The sequence below is a fragment of the Cucurbita moschata genome, unplaced genomic scaffold (assembly GCF_002738365.1).
Source record: "Cucurbita moschata cultivar Rifu unplaced genomic scaffold, Cmos_1.0 Cmo_Scf00002, whole genome shotgun sequence".
Taxonomy (NCBI): Eukaryota; Viridiplantae; Streptophyta; class Magnoliopsida; order Cucurbitales; family Cucurbitaceae; genus Cucurbita; species Cucurbita moschata.
In genome coordinates, this window is record NW_019268518.1 from 1,407,212 (window position 1) to 1,414,486 (window position 7,275).

At 38.2% G+C, this 7,275-nt stretch overlaps 1 long non-coding RNA gene across 1 annotated transcript; it reads left to right on the forward strand.

Moving 5' to 3' along the window:
• The first annotated feature begins 260 nt into the window (after positions 1-260).
• Positions 261-3,533, forward strand: LOC111456455. The gene is made up of 2 exons (XR_002712764.1): positions 261-742; positions 2,268-3,533. It is a non-coding gene; the product is annotated as an uncharacterized LOC111456455 (long non-coding RNA).
• The last annotated feature ends 3,742 nt before the right edge of the window (positions 3,534-7,275 follow it).

Below are 7,275 nucleotides of genomic sequence, written 5' to 3' on the forward strand. Positions count from 1 at the left end.
CAAATTAGGAGTGAAGTCACTCGTCTAGTTGACCTAAGCTGGAGTTACTGTCGTTGGAACTAACATGAATTAGTTCTTTTAAGTTTGAATTTATCCTATCTAGATCCATATCATCGGATTAGAAAAATATTATTGAACTTAACTCACCTCAAGGTATAAATAATCCAATTTTCATCTACAAATAATTTAAATTTTGCAAACATGGGTCATACTAACCATGGTCAAGGTGTGATTCAGTGATCCAATTCGAGTTTGGATTGGTTCGAGTATGTGAGTGTGTGGGTCTGGGTCGAAGGATAGGTGAGCCATGGGTTGAAAGTGCGAGGTGGGCTGGGGATGTGTAACTTGGTTCAAAGAGAGGCTGTTTGATCTAGGATCAACGAACTTTTAAGCTCTATTTAGGAAGCTGTTTGGTGCCGATGGGATCTAAAATGGGAAGACTTACACTTGATTCCGCAGTGGAGATTCATCCAAATTCAATTGTATTACCACTCAAGAAATCTTCTCAACGTTCCATTCCTCACAAGCTTGGTTGAAAGCAAATTCAGCCTCAGATCCAAGGCGGAAACTCCAATTCCGGCCCAGATTACGTCGTAAATAGCAAAGGAGAAGGAGGTATCTTAACGAGAACATTGTATTTGCCGTCGGAATGGCGATGGAGGAATTTAATGCCTACAATTCCATGACGCAGCAGCCATATTAGCCATGCCCGCACCGCCGTCAACTTCGATGTCGTTTACAGGTTTACCTATTTCTACCTTTAGTATCTCTGTAATATGCAATTGATTGTAGATACGGTCAATTTTTAGATAACGAGGCTGTAAATAGCGTCTGGATATCAAGGTTCCGGGAGTTATATATTACATTACACCTTTCTGGAACTGTTTGGTTTTTATTTTTGTCTTATTTAGCCAAACTATCAGTGAAGTAGTCGAACTACTGTTTCTGGTAACTCAGTTCTTCGTTGCTCTGTAAAATTTAGTTAGTCTGTGATTCTGGAACAATTGAAGATGCTCCTTCATTTTTTTAGTGGTGATTTGACTTGTACGAATGAATTAGGTGCCACAAAAAGATGTCAACGATGCTTGATTGATAATTAAAGATTTTGGAGTGGGAATATGAATGTGAGCTGCTAACTGTGAGCCTATAAGCTTGTAGACAATTTGCTAAATACGCATTTTCTCCGGAGTTCTGTAAGGCTCATTACTCTATAATAAACTTTCTGAGTGAGAAAATCTTTACTTCTTCATAATTATTTTCTGAAATGGATGAACATCTGTCTGGATGAGCTCTTGAAATAAGTGACAGAAAGAGAGAGAGAATGTTAAAGGACTGAGTTGCCCCGGATAAGTTCATTCAGTTTCTTACTTCTATTTGAATGACTCTAAAGTTATTGCCCAAGACCAATTCAACAAGTGCTAATGCAGTCGGTCAGAGACAGCAGCGGATAAAAGAGCAGTTAGCCCCCTTGGTTGGTTCGGGTGGGTTCTTTCCCTAAAAAAGAATGGAAGTAGGATTTGAGCTTCTTTGGGATATTGTATTGTTCACACGTTGATCTATTGGGATATAAGATAGTTAATATTTTAGATGTATGGAATACCTTTGCAGAGTGAATCTTGGAAAATTATTGCAGCACTATGTTGCAATAGGATAGTGAAGGAAAAATACAACTTTGGTTCTCAACAGCCTGATTATATTAGCAGCATCAATTAGGATGAAGTGCCATTTTTTGGTCTTTTGTGCATTTTAGCTACGCCTAGACAGCTTGGAGTCAGAGCTAAGTTAATGATTGCAAATGTGTGTTTTGTGGAAAAGTCTCTAAAGATGCATTTCATGACCAAGAACAACAAACAATACTGGCTATGCTACTACCAATGCAATTTGTTTCTACTGCAATTCATAGAATCATTGTAAGGTGGACCTACCGCTCTTCTTGATCCTCATCTAAATTTCTTATTAATTTTGTTCCCTTTCTACTTAAACTCATTTTGGTTTAGCTTTTTATGTTCTCCTCTTGGAAAGATTTAGCTTTATTGTTTTTATTTGTAATTTTTTTGGAAAGAGATTCTTGAAATGCATAAAGGATGACACGGCAACAATTTTCTGATGAAGGAGTGAGTTAGTTTCTCCTGTGTTGTAGAAAATTTGGAGCCAATACATATGAATCATCCCATAATTTAGCCTTGGTGACAAGTAAAATGTAGTTATTGCTTAATTTTTCTACTCTTAACATTTAGCCTTGAGGTTGCTATTCTAACTATTAACAGATAATTCAACGGCGAAATGAATTGGAGGAGAATCCAGTGACGTTAAGTGACTGCTTTTGCCCAAGAATATCTTGCTGACATGGCCGATCTCCAGTGCCTTTCTCCTACACACCAACCTTGTGTGTCTGACCACATGGAATAAATCAAGGATATGATGACTCAGGTATGGATCTTTATGCCTACTCAACGATTAATTTTTTTAAGTTTACTTTCTGAAAATTGCAATTACAAGATTCAAACCAGGGTAGTCCCACAATGAAATCCATTGAAAGATCATCCCATATTCGTTCGGAAATAGGAAGCGACTATCGCAAACCAACTGGAGCTTCAGTTCCCTCGTTCAATTTGTTTCTCATTGCAACCAAAGTAGGATCAATTTGCTGTTGGTCTAAAATCAGCTTCAAATTCATACCTCCAGCCACACTAATTGCCGTACATTCTAGTGTTTGAGGAAGTCTCGATAAACCATCAGCTGCCCTACTCTCTTTTCCTGGTTTGTGCACAATCTCAATATTGAATCCCATTAATTTTGTCATCCACTTGTGATATTCTCAAGCCACCATTCGTTGATCCTTCACCTGGGGAACATGAGAAAAGCACAAACAACCAAACACCTTCAAAATTATCAGGTTTGGTTTGGTATTAAACTAAGTTTCGTAGTGTGTCATCTTCTCCAATACACTTGGAACAACCAAACACCTTCATATAAAGACTGTTGTGTCTGCTGTTTCAACCCAAAACTCATTCAATAAGTTATTCTCATGCAACATACCTCTTGTCATCTCCATAACACTCCAGTTCTTCCTCTTACTAACTCTGTTTTGAAGTAGAGTATATGAAACAGTGAACTGATACTCTATCCCAAATTTTCATTAAAGGAATTAAACCTTTGTGATGTGCATTCATTCCCGTTATCAAACTCCACCATTTGAATCTTACTGTGATTTTCTAGCTGCCTTTTAAACTTCAGAAGCACTTTAGCTACTTCAAACTTCTGCTTCATGAAGTAAATGTTAGAGTTGGTTGAGGTCCACACAAGCCAGTGTGGATGAGCTGCAACTTCTCTCGGTTGTTTTCATTGAATGACAATCTTGTTTGCTTCCATGTCAAACAAGCCATGTAGTCTGTTTTCAACTCCTCTAGAATTGGTACTCCTGCACAACTCTCTATTGACACTATGCTCTTCCCTTTCACTTCTACAGACTCACTATTCCCTATCTTCACCCTTGACTTCACCCTTGACTTGAATGTCTTGTCAAAGTCCTTCAAAAACTCCTTGTCACCTGTCTTGTGATTTGTACACCACTATCAACCAACCATCACATTAAGTGGCAGATGAGAAACTAGTAACCACGAGGAGTTGATCTTCTTGTTATGTTGTAGCATTTACTCCTTGTTGCTAAGTTTCCTTGTTGTAGCATTTGCTCCTCCTTCATGTGCCCCATTAAATGACACTTACTGTTCACATCTGGCTTCTCCAGCATCTGAAGCGTGGATGATTATGCTTCCCAAAATGCCTTGCATTTCTAACATCGTGAGATCCCTCATCGGTTGGGTAGGAGAACGAAACATCATTTTATAAACTTCCTAGTGGATGCATTTTAAAAGGAAAGTTCAAAGAAAACAATATCTATTAGCATTGGGCTTGAACTGTTACAAATGGTATCAGAGCCAGACATCAGACGATGTGTCAGCGAGGAGGCTAAGCCCCAAAGGGGGTGGACACAAGGTGGTGTACCAGTAAGGACGCTAAGCCCCGAATGAGGTGGATTGGGGGGTCCCCATCAATTAGATAAGGGATCGAGTGTCAGCAAGGACGCTGGACCCCAAAGGGGTAGATTGTGAGATCCTACATCGATTGGGGAGAAGAAGGAAATATTCTTTGTAAGAGTCTGGAAACTTTTTCCTAACCGACGCATTTTAAAAATCTTAAGAAAAACTTAGAAGGGAGAGTCGAAAGAGGACCATATCTCGAGGACCATATCTAGTTTGGGCAGTTCCAGATGGTTCCCGATGGTTAATGCTGCCACTTTTCTTTTTTCTTTATTCCTTCTCCACTTTTTCTTTGCCACGTTCTTATTTCAGTGCCGCCTTGTGTACCAAGGCCATATTCTTCCTCAATTGCTTCCCAATATTCACAATCCTCAATGTAGACTTTCATTTTGATAGCCCATATTCACAAACCTCTATGTCGGCTTGCATTTTGATAGCCCATATTCACAACCTTCCATGCAGGCATTCACTTTGAATAACCCATGTTTCGTAAGTTTTCTCCATCAAACACAGGTGGAGCTAGTGAAGAAATACCCTTGTGGCTCAGTCTCACTCAATTCTCATAGATACATCACTCGGTTTCTCTCAGACATATCTCACTAATTCTCACTCACAACCTCCTTACAAATTTAGATATGATACCAATGTTGCTCCAAAGAGTGGGAGAAGAATTAGAAAAGTCTACCATTTCATTCATTCACAGCTCCCTCATCTAAATATTAGTAAAGCTTGCCCACCTTATACTTTAGAGCAAGAACACCTATTTCTTCTCCTCTCCCAATATTTTTCTTCACCTTTCTTGAACCTTAATTGTATGTGATGACTTGGGACTTGGGACATGTTTGGGAGGAACTTTAAAATAAGTATTTTAATTCTAGTTAATTTCATAAAAATGTTATTATAAATCATGTTAAATATATTTTGAGTTAAATTAATGACAACAATTTTAGCCTTAAATGATGTCAGCTTTGCTTTTAAGAAAATCTAAGTGTTATTTGAAATAAAGGTTATATTTAAATATACAAAGTTATTTAGTAAGATGTTCATAGAAGCTCAATTTAAAAGCTGCCCTGAACCACTTTTGCAAATCAACTCAATCATTTAAGTGATTTTCATATCAATTATTAAACAAACAATCAGTTTTACCAAACACAAAATAGCTCAAATTCTCTAATAATTACTTTATATCTTCAAAAGTAATTCAAATGGGTCTTAATCCCATTATAATTGTAAAGTAATTATTAGAGACCCATTTGAATTCTCTAATAATTACTTTATTTCCATATGTAATTATCTTACGTTGTCATTTTTAAACACTTTTCTAGGTCATTATTGCATAGAGTTTGAAATTGTTTCAAATTGTCATCTAAATTTATAAGTATATATTTTTTTGGATACATTTACAGGATGGAATTCATCTGGTTCATTTTTCATATTGGTATGTGAATTGTCTTGATTCATGTATAAGTGTTGGTATGCTTATAATAAGAGTGTTTGCCTCTGGGCAATTGGAAGAAACTTGGTAGGTGGAAATTTGTAGGGTGAGAAATACACTTGTAAACAATTTGATTATAGTGATTGATTGCTGCTGCTTGCGAACATAGTAGAATTTCTTTTCTCTAAACCAATAAATCTTTGTGTCTTCTTGTTTATTTCTATTCTTGGGTGTAGTGAGTGTGATCGATCTTTCTACTTGGTCGATTCACTTCTTGCTTACCAATATCAGTCACTTGGATCTTCAAGCACAACAACACTTAACCAAATGTATGTAGTTTGCTCTCCCATCTTTTGTGGTATAACTTTTTTAATGTTGTCCAAGTCTGGTAATACTTTCTTCTCCGAGTGCCATCCTGCTTCCATTGGGTCACTCTGATTGCCAGTAATGTGATTTGATTATTCAGAATCAATGTTCCAATCATTCTCATAATCAGTATATTCTCCCATCATCGTCATGTGAGTTAGCTCGTCTTCTTCTACGGTACACAGTAACTTTGCATCCCATTCATTCTTCATCTCCTTTTTGGAAGTTGCCACATTGTTTTCGATTTTCTTGGACCACTAATCTTTGTACTTGTGACCCTTCTTTTCACAATTGTAGCAAATATCTTCAAATTTCTTCCCTTCAGAACTCTTCTTGTCGCTCTTCTAAGCTCTTCAAGGTTGTGTAGTGTAACGACATGCTTTTCAAGAGACTCGAGCCACAAAAAGTGCGTAAAATTTAAAACTTTTGAACATGCATACACGTAAGGAAATTCAGTTCATCTACACCAACGTCTGACAACACTCCACAATACCGACACTCCACACTACATGCACACAAAGGGCTACAACACAGGAAGTTCATAAAACCTAACTATACCAACGAAACGTAAAGGGTTCGTAAGAAAACATATCGATGAGACACATGACACCAGCCCAAAACTCCATACCCCCCTCCAGCTCGTGTAGCCTCCGCCTCGGCCGCTCCATCATGCCTCGTCTGAAAGAAAGACAAAGTAGCAAGAATGAGTATATAAGATATACTCAGTAAGCAGCTTGCCGATAATTCATATTTGGTTTTGAAGTCTTATTGATCTTGCTTATGTGTTTGTTATTTTACTTTCTATGGGGGTTTATTTCCCTTGTGTGGGTACCTCTAGGCTACACCCTAGGTTCTCCTCGTCCTAGTTTTCTCTTGGTTCATGGTCCTATCTGGACCCCAGCCCTCGGAACACTCTTAGGTTCTCTAGGCCACTAGGCTAATTGTCTCTACTAGTCTCTCTTTCATCATCAAATCTCAAGGACCTCGAGGCGCGATCTCGATACTCAAGGTTCATGCATTTTAGGAATCGACCATCTCTCAAGTGTACCACTATAGACCCCTGTCACTCGTGACAGGTTCACTTAAAAGAAACTAACTGGCAAGCTTCCTATAAGTCCCTACAAAGTACCATCAACAACAAATGACCAGTTCTATAGCTACGGGACCCCTAACAATCGAGTCAAGTTCATGGTTAGGGGTTAGTTGGTGAACCCCTAATCGTCCCTAGATAACTGCTAACTCATATGCATGAACAATAAATCTCGACCAACTCTCATGTACCAATGTGGACCCCTGTCATCCGTGACAGGTTCACTAATAGGAAATTATTAACTGGCAAACTTCCCACAAGTCCCAACAAGGTACCCTCAAGAATAAAATGGCCAGTTCTAAGTTACGTGGACCCCTAACAATCGGTTTACGATTAGAGGTTAG